The sequence below is a fragment of the Pseudophryne corroboree genome, chromosome 2, assembly GCF_028390025.1.
Source record: "Pseudophryne corroboree isolate aPseCor3 chromosome 2, aPseCor3.hap2, whole genome shotgun sequence".
Lineage (NCBI taxonomy): Eukaryota > Metazoa > Chordata > Amphibia > Anura > Myobatrachidae > Pseudophryne > Pseudophryne corroboree.
In genome coordinates, this window is record NC_086445.1 from 356,779,583 (window position 1) to 356,799,618 (window position 20,036).

Genomic DNA, 20,036 nt, shown 5'->3' on the forward strand with positions numbered 1-20,036 from the left:
AAATGTACATCTAGTGTATTAATAATAAAAGCGCGTCTGTAGATATTGTGATCAGCATGACATCAGACAATAAATAACTATACAGGGCTGTATTTTGTTCTTTTTTTGATAGGAAGGCCACAACAACCGAAGTTCTGTGTTCGTAGTAACTCCCCCTGCGCTAGCCAAACAAATCTATCTCGACGGATGTCATGTAGCTATTTTTGAAAGCCTTTCACGTGTGAGTGGCCGCACCTCCCAGCGATTGTGCTTGCCAGTCCCCCCTCTGTATGCTAATACAATGAGTGACAGGCAGTGAGCTGGTGAAACAGAGATGGCAGTCACCCCTAGGTTGCCGGGTCAGTCCATCTGCGTGCATGCGCACCGCCTGGGTCTTGTTTCGACAAGGAAGGGGGTGTACTTACCTAATAATGTGTCATGGACGAAACGTGTTGCTGCAGTCCGTGTCTTGTTCTATTCAGTCTGAGTACAAGCAGAGGAGCCAGATTACCTGCATATGTTGTGTTCATGGTATGCCTTACAGACGTGCATGTAATGGTACAGCTTCCTCACCTGCTAGAATATGTGTGTGTGTATATATATATATATATATATATATATATATATATTTCTCTATCGTCCTAGTGGATGCTGGGGTTCCTGAAAGGACCATGGGGAATAGCGGCTCCGCAGGAGACAGGGCACAAAAAGTAAAGCTTTAGGACCAGGTGGTGTGCACTGGCTCCTCCCCCTATGACCCTCCTCCAAGCCAGTTAGATTTTTGTGCCCGGCCGAGAAGGGTGCAATCTAGGTGGCTCTCCTAAAGAGCTGCTTAGGAAAGTTTAGCTTAGGTTTTTTATTTTACAGTGAGTCCTGCTGGCAACAGGATCACTGCAACGAGGGACTTAGGGGAGAAGAAGTGAACTCACCTGCGTGCAGGATGGATTGGCTTCTTGGCTACTGGACATCAGCTCCAGAGGGACGATCACAGGTACAGCCTGGATGGTCACCGGAGCCTTGCCGCCGGCCCCCTTGCAGATGCTGAAGTAAGAAGAGGTCCAGAATCGGCGGCAGAAGACTCCTCAGTCTTCTAAAGGTAGCGCACAGCACTGCAGCTGTGCGCCATTTTCCTCTCAGCACACTTCACACGGCAGTCACTGAGGGTGCAGGGCGCTGGGAGGGGGGCGCCCTGGGAGGCAAATGAATACCTATTTTGGCTAAAAATACCTCACATATAGCCTCCGGAGGCTATATGGAGATATTTAACCCCTGCCAGAATCCGTTAAGAGCGGGAGACGAGGCCGCCGAAAAAGGGGCGGGGCCTATCTCCTCAGCACACAGCGCCATTTTCCCTCACAGAAAGGCTGGAGGGAAGGCTCCCAGGCTCTCCCCTGCACTGCACTACAGAAACAGGGTTAAAACAGAGAGGGGGGGCACTAATTTGGCGATATGCTTATATATATATTAAGATGCTATAAGGGAAAACACTTATATAAGGTTGTCCCTATATAATTATAGCGTTTTTGGTGTGTGCTGGCAAACTCTCCCTCTGTCTCTCCAAAGGGCTAGTGGGTCCTGTCCTCTATCAGAGCATTCCCTGTGTGTGTGCTGTGTGTCGGTACGTGTGTGTCGACAGGTAGGAGGACGATGTTGGTGAGGAGGCGGAGCAATTGCCTGTAATGGTGATGTCACTCTCTAGGGAGTCGACACCGGAATGGATGGCTTATTTAGGAAATTACGTGATAATGTCAACACGCTGCAAAGTCGGTTGACGACATGAGACGGCCGACAAACAATTAGTACGGTCCAGACGTCTCAAAAACACCGTCAAGGGTTTTAAAACGCCCGTTTACTTTAGTCGGTCGACACAGACACAGACAGGGACACTGAATCCAGTGTCGACGGTGAATAAACAAACGTATTCCTTATTAGGGCCACACGTTAAAGGCAATGAAGGAGGTGTTACGTATTTCTGATACTACAAGTACCACAAAAGAGGGTATTATGTGGGATGTGAAAAAACTACCATAGTTTTTCCTGAATCAGATAAATTAAATAAAGTGTGTGATGATGCGTGGGTTCCCCCCGATAGAAAATTATGGGCGGTATACCCTTTCCCGCCAGAAGTTAGGGCGCGTTGGGAAACACCCCTTAAGGTGGATAAGGCGCTCACACGCTTATCAAAACAAGTGGCGGTACCGTCTATAGATAGGGCCGTCCTCAAGGACCAGCTGACAAGGCTGGAAAATATAATAAAAAGTATATACACACATACTGGTGTTATACTGCGGCCAGCGATCGCCTCAGCCTGGATGTGCAGAGCTAGGGTGGCTTGGTCGGATTCCCTGACTGAAAATATTGATACCCTTGACAGGGACAGTATTTTATTGACTATAGAGCATTTATATATATGCGAGATGCACAGAGGGATATTTGCACTCTGGCATCATGAATAAACGCGATGTCCATAACTGCCAGAAGATGTTATGGACACGACAGTGGTCAGGTGATGCAGATTCCAAACGGCACAGTATGGCCGTATAAAGGAAGAGGACTTGTTTGGGGTCGGTCCATCGGACCTGGTGGTCACGGCAACTGCTGGAAAATCCACCGTTTTTTACCCTAAGTCACATCTCTGCAGAAAAAGACACCGTCTTTTCAGCCTCAGTCCTCTCGTCCCTATAAGATCATATCTGCCCAGGGATAGAGGAAAGGGAAGAAGACTGCAGCAGGCAGCCCATTCCCAGGAACAGAAGCGTTCCACCGCGTCTGACAAGTTCTCAGCATGGCGCTGAGACCGTACAGGACCCCTGGATCCTACAAGTAGTATCCCGGGGGTACAGATGGGAATGTCGAGACGTTTCCCCTTCGCAGGCTCCTGAAGTCTGCTTTACCAAGTCTCCCTCCGACAAGGAGGTAGTATGGGAAAAAATTCACAAGCTGTATTCCCAGCAGGTGATAATTAAATTACCCCTCCTACTACAGAAAAGGGGTATTATTCCACACTATATTGTGGTACTGAAGCCAGAAGGCTAGGTGAGACTTATTCTAAAAAATTTTTTTGAACACTTACAAAGGTTCAAATTAAGATGAAGTCACTCAGAGCAGTGAAAACGAACCAGGAAGAAGGGGACTATATAGTGTCCCGGGACATCAGGGATGCTTACCTCTATGTCCCAAATTTGCCCTTCTCACTAAGGGTACCTCAGGTTCGTGGTGCAGAACTGTCACTATCAGTTTCAGACGCTGCCGTTTGGATTGTCCACGGCACCCCGGGGTCTTTACCAAGGTAATGGCCGAATTGATGATTCTTCTTCGAAGAAAAGGCGTCTTAATTATCCCTTACTTGGGCGATCTCCTGATAGGGGCATAGTCCAGGGAACAGTTGGAGGTCGGAGTAGCACTATCTCGGATACTGCTACAATCAGCACGGGTGGATTCTAAATATTCCAAAATCGCAGCTGATCCCGACGACACGTCTGCTGTGCCTAGGGATGATTCTGGACACAGTCCAGAAAAAGGTGTTTCTCCCGGAAGAGAAAGCCAGGGAGTTATCCGAGCAAGTCAGGAACCTCCTAAAAACAGTGCATCATTGCACAAGGGTCCTGGTAAAAATGGTGGCTTCCTACGAAGCAATTCCATTCGGCAGATTTCACGTAAGAACTTTTCAGTGGGATCTGCTGGACAAATGGTCCGGATCGCATCTTCAGATGCATCAGCGGATAACCCAATATCCAAGGACAAGGGTGTCTCTCCTGTGGTGGTTATAGAGTGCTCATCTTCTAGAGGGCCGCAGATTCGGCATTCAGGATTGGATGCTGGTAACCACGGAGCCCAGCCTGAGAGGCTGGGGAGCAGTCACACAAGGGAAAAATTTCCAGGGAGTGTGATCAAGTATGGAGACTTTTCTCCACATAAATATACTGGAGCTAAGGGTAAATTTATAATGCTCTAAGCTTAGCAAGACCTCTGCTTCAAGGTCAGCCGGTATTGATCCAGTGGGAAAAAAACATCACGGCAGTCGCCCACGTAAACAGACAGGGCGACACAAGAAGCAGGAGGGCAATGGCAGAAACTGCAAGGACTTTTCGCTGGGCGGAAAATCATGTGATAACACTGTCAGCAGTTTTTCATCCCGGGAATGGAAACTGGGAAGCAGACTTCCTCAGCACGACCTCCACCCGGGAGAGTGGAAACTTCATTGAGAAGTTTTTTCCACATGATTGTAAACCGTTGGGAAATACCAAAGGTGGACATGATGGCGTCCCGTCCAAAAAAAAAAAAAAAAAAAAAAAACGGGACAGGTATTGCGCCAGGTCAAGAGACCCTCAGGCAATAGATGTGGACGTTCTGGTAACACCGTGGGTGTACCAGTCGGTGTATGTGTTCCCTCCTCTGCTTCTCATACCTAAGGTGCTGAGAATTATAAGACGTAGAGGAGTAAGAACTATACTCATGGCTCCGGATTGGCCAAGAAGGACTTGGTACCCGGAACTTCAAGAGATGCTTACAGAGGTCTTATGGCCTCTGCCGCTAAGAAGGGACTTGCTTCAGCAAGTACCATGTCTGTTCCAAGACTTACCGCAGCTGCGTTTGTCGGCATGGCGATGGAAAGCCGTATCCTAAGGAAAAAAAAAGGCATTCCGGAAGAGGTCATTCCTACCCTGGTCAAAGCCAGAAAGGAGGTGACCGCACAACATTATCACCACGTGTGGCGAAAATATGTTGCGTGGTGTGAGGCCAGGAAGGCCCCACAAAGAAATTTCAACTCGGTCGTTTCCTGCATTTCCTGCAAACAGGAGTGTCTATGGGCCTCAAATTGGGGTCCATTAAGGTTCAAATTCGGCCCTGTAAATTTTCTTCCAGAAAGAATTGGCTTCAGTTCCTGAAGTCCAGAAGTTTGTCAAGGGAGTATTGCATATACAAACCCCTTTTTTGTGCCTCCAGTGGCACTGTGGGATCTCAACGTAGTTCTGGGATTCCTCAAATCACATTGGTTTAAAACCAGTCAAATATGTGGATTTGAAGCATCTCACATAAAAAGTGACCATGCTCTTGGCCCTGGCCTGGACCAGGCGAGTGTCAAATTGGTGGTTTTTTCTCAAAAAAGCCCATATCTGTTTGTCCATTCGGACAGGGCAGAGCTGGGGACTCGTCCCCAGTTCTCTCCCTAAGGTGGTGTCAGTGTTTCACCTGAACCAGCTTATTGTGGTGCCTTGCACCTACTAGGGACTTGGAGGACTCCAAGTTGCTAGAAGTTGTCAGGGCCCTGAAAATATGTTCAAGGACAGCTGGAGTCAGAAAATCTGACTCGCTGTTTATACTGTATGCACCCAACAAGTTGGGTGCGCCTGCTTCTAAGCAGTCGATTGCTCGTTGGATTTGTAACACAATTCAACTTGCACATTCTGAGGCAGGCCTGCCACAGTCTAAATCGGTTAAGGCCCATTCCACAAGGAAGGTGGGCTCATCTTGGGCGGCTGCCCGAGAGGTCTCGGCATTACAACTCTGCCGAGCAGCTACGTGGTCAGGGGAGAACACGTTTGTAAAATTCTACAAATTTGATATCCTGGCAAAAGAGGACCTGGAGTTCTCTCATTCGGTGCTGCAGAGTCATCCGCACTCTCCCGCCCGTTTGGGAGCTTTGGTATAATCCCCATGGTCCTTTCAGGAACCCCAGCATCCACTAGGACGATAGAGAAAATAAGAATTTACTTACCGATAATTCTATTTCTCGGAGTCCGTAGTGGATGCTGGGCGCCCATCCCAAGTGCGGATTATCTGCAATACTTGTACATAGTTACAAAAATCGGGTTATTATTGTTGTGAGCCATCTTTTCAGAGGCTCCGCTGTTATCATACTGTTAACTGGGTTTAGATCACAAGTTGTACGGTGTGATTGGTGTGGCTGGTATGAGTCTTACCCGGGATTCAAAATTCCTCCCTTATTGTGTACGCTCGTCCGGGCACAGTACCTAACTGGCTTGGAGGAGGGTCATAGGGGGAGGAGCCAGTGCACACCACCTGGTCCTAAAGCTTTACTTTTTGTGCCCTGTCTCCTGCGGAGCCGCTATTCCCCATGGTCCTTTCAGGAACCCCAGCATCCACTACGGACTCCGAGAAATAGAATTATCGGTAAGTAAATTCTTATTATATATATATATAATGGTGTTTGATGCCCGGCACTCCTGGTCCTTAACGGCAATTGCCTGGGTGCCCTCCGCTCCAAATCAGGTAACACTAAGACAAATAGCAGCGTCACTCCAGGACTTTGAAAATAATCCTTGTGTGTTTATTGAATCACTGTTCCAACGTTTCGGGGTCCGTAACCCCTTTGTCAAGGTGTGAAAGGGGTTACGGACCCCGAAACGTTGGAACAGTGATTCAATAAACACACAAAGATTTTTTTCAAAGTCCTGGAGTGACGCTGCTATTTGTCTTAGTATATATATATATATATATATATATATATATATATATATATATATATTATTTATTTATTTTTTTCCCTGGTAATGTATGATTGCCATCACCTGTGGTGAGCTAGTTAATTGATAAGAAAGATGTTTCACCACAGGTGAAGGCAATCATACATTACCAGGAAAGTCCAGGAACAGAGCATTTTCTCCCTCATGGAGAGGGTCAGGTAGGCAAGTATGATATATATAATAAGAATTTACTCACCGGTAATTCTATTTCTCGTAGTCCGTAGTGGATGCTGGGAACTCCGTAAGGACCATGGGGAATAGACGGGCTCCGCAGGAGACTGGGCACTCTAAAAGAAAGATTAGGTACTATCTGGTGTGCACTGGCTCCTCCCTCTATGCCCCTCCTTCAGACCTCAGTTAGGGAAACTGTGCCCGGAATAGCTGACACAACAAGGAAAGGATTTGGAATCCAGGGTAAGACTCATACCAGCCACACCAATCACACTGTACAACTTGTGATAACCATACCCAGTTAACAGTATGAACAACAACTGAGCCTCATTTAACGGAAGGCTCATAACAATAACCCTTTAGTTAAGCAATAACTATATACATGTATTGCAGAGAGTCCGCACTTGGGACGGGCGCCCAGCATCCACTACGGACTACGAGAAATAGAATTACCGGTGAGTAAATTCTTATTTTCTCTGACGTCCTAGTGGATGCTGGGAACTCCGCAAGGACCATGGGGATTATACCAAAGCTCCCAAACGGGCGGGAGAGTGCGGATGACTCTGCAGCACCGCATGAGCAAACTCAAGGTCCTCCTCAGCCAGGGTATCAAACTTGTAGAACTTAGCAAACGTGTTTGACCCCGACCAAGTAGCAGCTCGGCAAAGCTGTAAAGCCGAGACCCCTCGGGCAGCCGCCCAAGAAGAGCCCACCTTCCTTGTGGAATGGGCTTTCACCATTTTGGATGCGGCAATCCAGCCGCAGAGTGAACCAGCTGAATTGTGCTATAGATCCAGCGAGCAATAGTCTGCTTCGAAGCAGGAGCGCCAACCTTGTTGGCTGCATACAGAATAAACAGCGAGTCAGACTTTCTGACTCCCGCCGTTCCGGAAACATAAATTTTCAAAGCCCGGACTACGTCCAGCAACTTGGAATCCTCCAAGTCCTTAGTAGCCGCAGGCACCACAATAGGCTGGTTCAAATGAAACGATGATACCACCCTAGGGAGAAATTGGGGACGAGTCCTCAATTCTGTCCTGTCCATATGGAAGATCAGATAAGGGCTTTTACATGACAAAACCGCCAATTCTGACACACGCCTAGCCGAAGCTAAGGCCAATAGCATGACCACTTTCCACGTGATATATTTTAGCTCCACGGTCTTAAGTGGCTCAAACCAGTGGGATTTCAGGAAATCCAACACAACGTTAAGATCCCAAGGTGCCACCGGTGGCCCAAAAGGAGGCTGAATATGCAGCACCCCCGGAACAACGTCTGAACTTCAGGCAGTGAAGCCAGTTCTTTTTGAGAGAAAATGGATAGGGCCGAAATCTTGACCTTTATGGATCCTAATTTTAGGCCCATAGTCACTCCTGACTGTAGGAAGTGCAGGAATCGACCCCGCTGGAATTCCTCTGTAGGGCCTTCCCGGCCTCACACCAAGCAACCTATTTTCGCTATATACAGTGAAAAAGTCTTGCTGTCACGTCTTTCCTAGCCTTTATCAGCGTAGGAATAACTGCATCCGGAATGCCCTTTTCCACTATGATCCGGCGTTCAACCGCCATGCCGTCAAATGCAGCCGCGGTAAGTCTTGGAACAGACAGGGCCCCTGTTGCAACATGTCCTGTCTGAGAGGCAGAAGCCCTGAGTCCTCTGAGAGCATTTCTTGCAGCTCCGGGTACCGAGTCCTTCTTGGCCAATTCGGAGCAAAGAATATTGTTCTCACTCCTCCTTTTATTACAATTCTCAGCCCTTGGGTATGAGAGGAAGAGGAGGGAATACATAGACCGACTGGAACACCCACGGTGTTACTAGTGCGACCACAGCTATCACCTGAGTGTCCCTTGTGTTATGATTCCAGCACTCTGGTCAGAGGAGATCTTATGGCAAGGACCGGAGCACTGGAACGGAATGCTGGGGAAGGGAGCAGGACAGGAAAATAGCCCCTGGCGCCCTAACTCTGTTGTCTCACCCGTGTTGTCAGAAATCCCCTGCGAGACTATGGTTTCTTGAGCCCTTGGCAGCCGCGTTTGAAGGGCGGATTATGTCTGCCCAACTTCGATGCCCCCCGGTCTTAATGAGAGACAAAGGGAAACCCGAGACAGGGTGATAACAAGAGGCCCTCTAACTAAACAACCAGGCCAGGGGCTAAGCAAACTCAAAACTATAATATGTGCGGAGAAACCTCCAGGGAAAAGGACAACCAAAATATCCACTTGTCCAATTCTCCTACCCGGCACCGCCGAGTACCAGAGAGGACTTGTGGAAGCGGAACCCTCCGCAAATGCTCCAAACACAAAATATAAAAGGTAAAGCGGCTGAGCCGCAACACACGGCAGAGCCGCAACTCACGAACACCACTGGATAAAAAACGGTGATCAGTCAGGACTCCAGGGAACCAAACGACCTCTTGGGATGAGATGACAACTCCCGAATACCGGACTTCTGAGGACTGGAATGACCGGATACAGCAGGACTGGAAACAGACTCTCAGCAAACAAAGGCAGCATGCAGGAAGCTATTACCGGCGTGTCAGGAATCGACTTACCAGGCTGACATCCGTCCGCCGCTGCGGACTCCGTCCTGGCTCCCTGCGGTCACCTGTCACCTATGCCCCTGCCATGGGACATCATCAAGGTCCTGGGAACACTCCTGAGACAGCGGGCGTGTAGCGCGCCGCGTCCCCGCTAGGCCGCGGCGTGGGCGCCGCCATGACAGTCTGCAAACAGCCAGTATACTGCGGCCAATCCGGTGCTTGGCCGCACCCACCTTCCTTCACTCACCCAATCCCTGTGCACCATGGGGTACATAAGAGACTGCAGGATCAGTCTGCAGGCATCCTGGACTTTGTGTCTCTCCAGCGACCCATGTGAAAGGATCTGTTCCTGTTCCTCCTGTGTTCCTGGTTCTCTGCTTAAGAACTTGTACTCCTGGTTACTCTGCACAGCTCCGTGGAACTTCAAGGCCCAGCAATACCTGCAACCTGCAAATAAGGCTTCACACTCATCACCACCTTGTGTGCTTCAGCCTGCAGTTGAAGACTGACTCCAGGTGTGTTTCATTCCTCCACCTGTGATACAGCTTGCTGCTGCCAGTGCCTCATCACCTGCACTGTGAAGTCAGACTCCTGCCTCTGTTCAGGTTTGCCATTCTACACCTTGCTGCCTAAGTTTCCTGTTTTAAAACCTGCACTGGTTTCCAAACCAGAACCATTTCACAAACACTTGTTCTTCTGTTTATATATTACCGGATATTATTTTCTCAAGTCATCTGTCATCCATTGCCATAGACTTTCAGTTATCATACTGAGTGATTGACTTTATTCATCTGTTATTATTGTTTCTGCTACCATTCTGTGTTATATCATCTGCCAAATAAAATACCATTGCGCTCATGCGCAGGAACGTTATCCAGCCTCCTCGTTTTCTCCCATCTACCTCCACTGACCCACTAGCGCCCCCTCCGGGGACACAGCCCAAACACAATCTGACAGTAAGTCCAGGATCGATGGACTCGGATGGTGGACGGAGTGTGGGGTCAGAGGCCTTGCAAAATCTGGTCTCTCGTCTGGATGGTCAAGAGGTTGCGCAGCAGCAGATGCTTCAATTCCTGCAAGGGATGTCCTCCCGATTAGATACACTACAGCAATCCCTGCCTAGTGTACTCTCTCCTACTGTTCCTGTTACTCCAGCACCTGCCAGTGCTGTGAGTTCTTCTATGCCGGCTGCATCAGCTCCAGTGTCACGTCTGCATCTGCCCGTGCCGAGCAAGTATGATGGCAGTCCTAAATTATGTCGCGGGTTTCTCAATCAATGTGAAATACAGTTTGAGTTATTGCCACATAATTTCCCCACGCCAAGATCCAAGGTTGCCTACATCATCTCCTTACTCTCTGGATCTGCTCTGAGTTGGGTGTCTCCTCTGTGGGAACGTGCTGACCCTCTGATTAACAACTACACAGACTTCGTGTCAACCTTCAGACGGATCTTTGACGAGCCTGGTCGTGCGACATCAGCTTCGGCAGACCTGATCCAACTTCGTCAAGGTACCCAAAGCATGGGACAATATGTCATCCAGTTCCAGACGTTGGCTGCAGAGGTTCAGTGGAACAACCAAGCTCTGGTAGCAGCTTTCTGGCACGGACTCTCGGATCGGATCAAGGATGAACTGGCGACCCGTGACATTCCTGTTCAACTGTCTGATTTGATCTCCCTGTGCATTAAGTTGGACTCTCGCATCCGCGAACGCAATAATGAACGCGCTCGGAGTGAGCCACGCAGATCAAGGTTCATACCTTCTGTACAGTTCCAGTCTCCCTCTTCTGACGAGCCTATGCAGATAAATAGGTCCCGCCTAACTCCTGAAGAGCGGGCAAGAAGAATACGTGAGAGACTCTGCCTATACTGTGCTGCTGCGGGCCATCAGATTAACTCCTGCACGGTGCGTTCGGGAAACGCCAGATCCTGACTTGTAAGGGAGGAGTCAAGTTAGGATCTTTCAGTCAAGCTCCTTCTCAACAAGACCTCATCCTTCCAGTGATGCTAGAGACTCCAGTTGGGCTCCAGTCTGCGTCAGCATTAGTGGACTGCGGTGCTGCAGGAAACTTTATCACCCAAGCTGCGGTAAATAAATTTTGCCTATCTACCTGTGAACTTTCTTGTCCAGTTTACATTACTGCTGTGGATGGTAGTCGAATCTCCAAGGGGAACATTTCTCATCAAACTGTTCCAGTGGTTCTGGGAGTTGGATTTCTCCATTCTGAACTGATCAAGTTCCTGGTCATCCCTCAAGCCACCCAGGAGATTGTCTTGGGCATGCCCTGGCTCCAGCTACATAATCCACAGTTTGACTGGTCAACGTTGCAGCTTACCTCATGGGGTTCACATTGTCATCAATCCTGCTTAGCCCAAGTGTGTCCCATTAAGTCTACCGAAGTAAAGACACAGTCAAGTCTCCCAGCAGCTTATCAAGACTTCTCAGACGTCTTCTGTGAAAAGGCTGCTGATATCCTGCCGCCCCATAGGGAATGGGATTGTCCCATCGATCTCCTTCCTGGCCAGAAGCCACCTAGGGGGCGCACCTACCCGTTGTCTGTTCCTGAAACTGAGGCGATGAGTAATTACATCAGAGAGAATCTTCAGAAGGGATTCATCCGTCCGTCATCATCTCCCGCTGGTGCAGGTTTCTTCTTTGTTAAAAAGAAGGATGGAGGACTGCGTCCATGCATTGACTATCGGGGTCTCAATGACATTACTATCAAGAATAGTTATCCATTACCACTCATTACCGAATTATTTGACAGAGTTAAAGGAGCCCGCATCTTCACCAAGTTAGATCTCCGCGGTGCCTATAATCTCATCAGAATCCGGAGTGGTGACGAGTGGAAGACAGCTTTCAACACTCGAGATGGCCATTATGAATACCTGGTAATGCCATTTGGGTTGAGTAATGCTCCAGCAGTGTTCCAACACTTTGTGAACGAAATCTTTCGTGATGTCCTGTATAAGTACCTCGTTGTTTACTTAGATGATATCCTTATCTTCTCCCAAGACCTTCCATCTCATCGTCTACAAGTTTGTGAAGTTCTCCGACGTCTTCGTGAGAACCGGCTCTACGGGAAACTATCTAAATGCACCTTTGAAGTTCCCTCTATACCCTTCCTGGGTTATATAATTTCCGGATCGGATCTTCAGATGGACCCGACAAAATTGGAAGCTATTGCCAATTGGTCCATTCCAAACTCTCTCAAGTCTATCCAGCGATTCCTGGGTTTCGCCAACTACTATAGAAAATTTATTCGAGGATTCTCCACTATCATCGCTCCTATTACCAACCTGACTCGGAAAGGGGCAGACCATTCCAACTGGTCAGAAGAAGCCTTGGCAGCCTTCCAGAAGATCAAGCTAGCCTTTATGTCTGCTCCAGTGCTGTCTCAGCCAGATGTCAACAGACCATTCGAGTTGGAGGTAGATGCCTCTACAGTTGGGGTTGGAGCTGTTCTCTCCCAGAAGGGATCCGATGGGAAAGTCCACCCTTGTGGATTTTATTCTCGAAAGTTTCTTCCTGCAGAAGCTAACTACTCCGTGGGAGATCAAGAACTACTGGCGATCAAGCTGGCTCTCGAGGAATGGAGATATCTCCTAGAAGGGGCCAAACATCCATTTAATATCTACACGGATCATAAAAACCTGCTATATTTAAAGGCAGCTCAGTGCCTTAACCCTCGCCAGTCCAGATGGGCTATGTTTTTCTCACGTTTTAATTTCAAGCTTCATTTCCGCCCAGGTTCGCAGAATGTGAAAGCCGACGCGTTATCCCGATCCATGGAATCTGAAGAAGGAACATCAGACTCAGTGCCACATTCCATCCTGAGTCCCGTGGTTTTCGCTGCATCTCAAGTCTCCCCAGCTCCTCCTCCTGGTAAGACTTTTGTTTCCCCAGATCTCCGTCCCAAGTTGCTATCTTGGGCCCATCAATCCAAGTTCACTGGTCATCCTGGGGTCCTGAAGACCTTCAAGTTCCTTTCTGCTACATATTGGTGGCCCAAGATGAAAATGGACATCCAGGATTTCGTGGCATCCTGTCCTAAATGTGTGCAGCACAAGACTCCTCGTCAGTCTCCAGCAGGTCAGTTACAACCACTGTCTATCCCTAGTCGTCCCTGGTCACACCTGTCCATGGATTTTATCACCGACCTTCCTCCTTCTCAAGGACATAATACCATTTGGGTTGTAGTGGACAGATTCACCAAGATGGCTCATTTTGTTCCTCTCCAGGGTCTCCCTTCTGCCCCAAAACTTGCCCAAATCTTCCTACGGGAGATTTTCCGCTTACATGGTTTACCCTCTGAAATAATATCTGACCGGGGGGTACAGTTTGTAGCGAGGTTTTGGAGGGCTCTCTGTTCTGCCATGCAGGTCAAACTGAAGTTTTCATCTTCATACCATCCTCAGACGAATGGGCAGACAGAGAGGGTCAATCAAGAACTTGAGACTTTTTTAAGATTATATGTTTCATCTTCCCAGGATGACTGGTTCGATCTGCTCCCATGGGCCGAGTTTGCCCACAACTTTCGATACCATACTGCCACTGAAACGACACCATTCTTTGCAGTATATGGGCAACATCCCCGTGTACCTGATTTCCAAGAACTCCCTCATATGGATGTTCCTGCTGCCACTACTGCTCTGACTCAGTTTTCATCTATTTGGAGAAAAATTCACGTTTCCCTCAAAAAGGCCTCCAGTCGGTACAAGGTCTTTGCCGACCGCAAGAGACGTGCGGTTCCCCATTTGAAACCTGGGGACAAGGTTTGGCTATCAACCCGTAACCTCCGTCTCAGGGTCCCATCCATGAAGTTTGCACCACGCTTCATTGGTCCTTACCCTGTCGAAAGAGTCATCAACCCAGTGGCCTATAAATTAAAGTTACCATCTTCCCTTCGTATACCTAACGCTTTTCATATTTCTCTCCTCAGACCTCTAGTCCTAAACCGCTTTCAGAATACTCTTCCAGTAGGTCCCAAGGTTCGAACTCAGCGGGGCGTGGAATTCGAGATCAACAAAATTCTGGACTCCCGTTGCCGGTATGGACGTCTCCAGTACCTGGTCGATTGGTCCGGTTATGGCCCAGAGGAGAGAAGTTGGGTGAATTCGTCCGATGTCCATGCTCCTAGGTTGGTCCGTGTCTTCCACAGCACTCATCCCTCCAAGCCACGTGGGTGTTCGGTGTCCACCCCTAAAGGAGGGGGTACTGTCAGGAATCGACTTACAGGCTGACATCCGTCCGCCGCTGCGGACTCCGTCCTGGCTCCCTGCGGTCACCTGTCACCTATGCCCCTGCCATGGGACATCATCAAGGTCCTGGGAACACTCCTGAGACAGCGGGCGTGTAGCGCGCCGCGTCCCCGCTAGGCCGCGGCGTGGGCGCCGCCATGACAGTCTGCAAACAGCCAGTATACTGCGGCCAATCCGGTGCTTGGCCGCACCCACCTTCCTTCACTCACCCAATCCCTGTGCACCATGGGGTACATAAGAGACTGCAGGATCAGTCTGCAGGCATCCTGGACTTTGTGTCTCTCCAGCGACCCATGTGAAAGGATCTGTTCCTGTTCCTCCTGTGTTCCTGGTTCTCTGCTTAAGAACTTGTACTCCTGGTTACTCTGCACAGCTCCGTGGAACTTCAAGGCCCAGCAATACCTGCAACCTGCAAATAAGGCTTCACACTCATCACCACCTTGTGTGCTTCAGCCTGCAGTTGAAGACTGACTCCAGGTGTGTTTCATTCCTCCACCTGTGATACAGCTTGCTGCTGCCAGTGCCTCATCACCTGCACTGTGAAGTCAGACTCCTGCCTCTGTTCAGGTTTGCCATTCTACACCTTGCTGCCTAAGTTTCCTGTTTTAAAACCTGCACTGGTTTCCAAACCAGAACCATTTCACAAACACTTGTTCTTCTGTTTATATATTACCGGATATTATTTTCTCAAGTCATCTGTCATCCATTGCCATAGACTTTCAGTTATCATACTGAGTGATTGACTTTATTCATCTGTTATTATTGTTTCTGCTACCATTCTGTGTTATATCATCTGCCAAATAAAATACCATTGCGCTCATGCGCAGGAACGTTATCCAGCCTCCTCGTTTTCTCCCATCTACCTCCACTGACCCACTAGCGCCCCCTCCGGGGACACAGCCCAAACACAATCTGACACGGCGTCTGTGAGAAGCCCTGGGAGTGTATTTAACAAGGAGTCCTCCAATCAGCTGCTAAAGGCTGATTAGAATAAATGCCGTGCAGCTGCCTTGCTGCACGGCCAGAGAGCAGGTGAATACCTTAATTTCCTAAAGCCTAGCAACGGGGAACGCGGTCCGCCAGTGGCGTCCCCATTGCTAGGGTCCGTGCGGCTCAGCGCGCCCGGCGTCTAGCGTTGCTAGGGAGCCAGCGGCTGTACGCGCACAGCGTCTCTAGTTGCTAGGCACCGGGCCGCGCAGACAAGCGGACCCCGGCGCCTAACAGTACCCCCCCCTTGAGGAGGGGTCAAGGAACCCTTAAAGCCAGGTTTCTGAGGAAATTCCCGAAAAAATGCCCTCTTGAGCCTCGGGGCATGAAGATCCTTATCCAGGACCCAAGACCTTTCCTCCGGACCATAGCCTTTCCAGTGAACTAGAAAATACAGCCGACCCCGGGACAATTTGGAATCGAGAACCTTCTCTACCAAGAACTCCTGTTGTCCCTGTTCATCCACTGGAGATCTACCCTGAGAGATCTTCCGAGGAAATCTACTGGAAGAAACGTATTGTTTCAACAGGGAACAATGAAACGTATTTCCAATCCTGAGAGATCTTGGTACACGTAACCGAAAGGCAACTGGATTGACTCTTTTAATAATAAGAAATGGCCCAATAAATTTGGGTCCCAGTCTAGCCGAGGATTGTCGAAGCCTGATGTTGCGAGTCGACAACCACACCCTATCTCCCACCTTAAAAGTGCAAGGACGTCGGAGCCTGTCAGAAAATTTCTTCTCTCGAAAGGCCGCTTTTCTGAGAGCAAGGTGCACCTTTTTCCAAATGGCTCTGAGATGGGAGGTTAAGGTTAGCGAGGAGACTGAGGAATGATGACAAAAAGAATTAGCTCTGGGGTGAAAACCAAAAACTGAAAAGAATGGAGACTCTTTAGTGGAGGAATGACAAGAATTATTGTAAGCAAATTCAGCCAACGGAAGAAACTCGGACCAATCATTCTGGAGTTTGGCTGAATACAAGCGCAAATATTGTTTCAATGATTGGTTAACTCGTTCAGTTTGCCCGTTGGATTGTGGGTGGTAACCGGATGTTAACGACAATTTCATCTTCAATGAGGCACAAAAACATTTCCAGAATTGTGCGATGAATTGTGGACCCCGATCAGAAACAATATCAGTAGGCAACCCATGAAGCCTGAATACATGGCGGAGAAACAAAACTGCCAACCCTTGGGCAGAAGGCAATCGGGGAAGAGCAATAAAATGAGCCATTTTACTAAAACGGTCCACTACCACCCATATGACTCGGAATCCGGCTGAAAGGGGAAGGTCAACCACAAAATCCATGGAAATATGAGACCATGGCCTGAGAGGAACATTTAAGGGCATAAGTTGCCCGATGGGCAAGGAACGGGGAACCTTATGCTGTGCACAAACCTGACATGAATAAACAAATTCCTTGATGTCTTTAGAAAGACCAGGCCACCATACTGAGCGAGAGACTAACTCCAATGTCTTAGAGACTCCTGGATGCCCTGAAACTTTGTTATCATGGAACTCCGTTAAAACAGTAGCTCTCAAAAACTCAGGGACGTAAAGACGACCAGCAGGAGTAATTCTAGGAGCTTGGTGTTGAAGCTGTTTTAACTGGGTAAATAAATCTTGTGTGAGGCCCGCCCAGATGACCGAAGATGGAAGTATGGGGGTAACAGGATTGTTATTGTGAACCGGAAGAAAGCTACGTGACAGGGCATCAGCCTTAGTATTCTTGGAACCAGGCCTGAAAGTGATTATAAATTTGAAACGCGTAAAAAATAATGCCCAACGTGCCTGCCGGGCATTAAGCCGCTTAGCCGATTCAATGTATTGCAGGTTCTTATGGTCAGTCAATACCGAAATAGTATGTTTTGCTCCCTCCAGCCAATGCCTCCACTCCTCGAAAGCCCACTTTACCGCCAGTAACTCCCGATTACCAACGTCATAGTTGGATTCAGCGGAGGAGAATTTCCTGGACATAAAGGCACAAGGATGTAACTCCAGAGACTCCGGATCCTTTTGAGAAAGGATAGCCCCCACTCCAACCTCCGAGGCATCAACCTCCACCACAAAGGGCAATTCCGGATTAGGATGTCTGAGGACTGGAGCCGAGACAAATGCTTGTTTCAAGGCCCGGAAGGACAACTCAGCTTCACGCGACCAGTTGGTAGGATCCGCTCCTTTCTTTGTCAGAGCTACAATGGGAGCAACCAGGTCAGAAAAAGAATGAATGAACCTCCTATAATAATTCGCAAACCCTAAAAAGCGCTGAATTGCTTTTAAATTGGTGGGTTGCGCCCAACTAAGGATGGCCTGGAGTTTCTTTGGTTCCATGGAAAATCCCTGAGGGGAAATTATGTACCCTAAAAAAGATACTTCCGTGACATGAAACTCACACTTCTCCAACTTGGCATATAAATGATTCTTACGTAACTTTTGAAGAACCAGACGCACCTGGGTAACATGTTGTTCCATTGATTCAGAAAAAATCAGGATGTCGTCTAAGTAAACGACCACGAATTTCCCTAGGAAGTCACGGATCACATTGTTAATGAGGTCTTGAAAAACTGCCGGAGCATTGGACAGGCCGAACGGCATCACCAGGTATTCGTAGTGACCCGACTGAGTACTGAAGGCCGTTTTCCACTCATCTCCAGATTTAATTCGGATGAGGTTGTACGCTCCTCTAAGGTCAATTTTAGAAAAAATCACAGCAGAACGTAACTGATCAAAGAGTACAGAAATCAACGGCAAAGGATAGGTGTTTTTAACTGAGATCTTATTCAGGGCTCTAAAATCAATGCAAGGTCTAAGCGAGCCATCCTTTTTCTCCACAAAGAAGAAGCCTGCACTTAAAGGAGATTTTGATGGTCTAATAAATCCTCTCTCAAGGCTCTCCTTTACATAATCATTCATAGCCGCAGTTTCTGGCCCGGATAATGCATATAATCTTCCCTTTGGCAATGCGGCACCAGGAATTAACTCAATAGCACAATCATAAGGCCGATGGGGAGGCAGAATGTCCGCATTGCCTTTGGAGAAAACATCAGCAAACTCCTGGTATTCCACCGGAATGAGTTCTGGAATGATAGCTGCTACTCTGACTGGAAACGTGATACATTCCTTATCACAAAAAGTACCCCAATGTGAAATCTCCCCCGACCGCCAATCAATGGTGGGATTATGAAAGGCCAGCCAAGGGTGACCCAGAACAACTGGAACTGCTGGGCAATGTGTAAGAAAGAACTCGATTTTCTCGGAATGTAGAGCTCCTACTGTAAGTAGTACAGGGGGTGTACGGAGATAAATAATCCCATTAGACAGCGGACTCCCATCTAAGCCATGCATGGTGACACACCTACCCAAAGGTAACTGAGGAATGCCTAAGGCCTTAGCCCAAGTTAAATCAATAAAGTTTCCTGCAGCTCCACTATCAACAAAAGCCGACACCGAAGAACTGAGGCTGCCAAAGGAAACTTTAACTGGGACTAAAAGGGAGTTATTCGAGGAGATAAGCTGCAGACCTAGGTGAACCCCCTCACAATTCACCTGGTCAAAGCGTTTCCCGACTTGTTCGGACAATTACGAGCAAAATGTCCCTTACCCCCACAGTACAGACAAAGACCAGAATTTTGCCTTCTGGCTCTTTCTTCAGGAGACAGCCGGGAGAGACCCATCTGCATGGGCTCCTCTACGTCTTCAGGAATGGAATATACACACGGACTTGACCTTACAGGTGCTCCTTTTTCAGCCCTCCGCTCTCTGAGACGACGATCAATCTTAATAGAAAGCTCCATGAGTTTATCGAGAGTCTCAGGAGCGGGGTACTGAAGGAGGCTGTCTTTTATAGACTCTGATAAGCCGAGGCGAAACTGACTGCGCAGGGCTGGGTCATTCCAGCCACAGTCGTTCGACCAACGGCGAAACTCCGTACAATAAACCTCCGCAGGATTTCTACCCTGTCTGAGAGCGCGCAACTGACTTTCAGCGGACGCCTCTCTATCAGGGTCATCATACAAGAGCCCTAAAGACTCAAAAAAAGCGTCAACTGACAACAATGCCGGATCCTCTGCTCTTAAACCAAATGCCAAGGTCTGAGGATCCCCCTGGAGCAAAGAAATAATAAACCTGACCCACTGAGATTCAGTACCCGAGGAAGTCGGTCTTAAACGAAAATAAAGTTTACAGGATTCTTTAAAATTAAAAAACTCTTTTCTATCACCAGAAAAACGGTCAGGCAAATGCATCTTTGGTTCAGGGACTACCCTTGGGGAAGCTCGCAAAAGATCTTCCTGCGACTTCACCCGAAGAGAAAGATCCTGAACCATCTGAGTAAGTTCTTGAATCTGGCTGACTAAGAGCTGACCAGGATTTGGCCCTAAACCTGTTGGATTCATGAGGCCGATAAACTCTCACAAAACTGAATGAGAAAAAATTAAACCCCGTTTAATTTTAAGTTTTGGTATGGCCGGTAATAATGTTATGATTCCAGCACTCTGGTCAGAGGAGATCTTATGGCAAGGACCGGAGGACTGGAACGGAATGCTGGGGAAGGGAGCAGGACAGGAAAATAGCCCCTGGCGCCCTAACTCTGTTGTCTCACCCGTGTTGTAA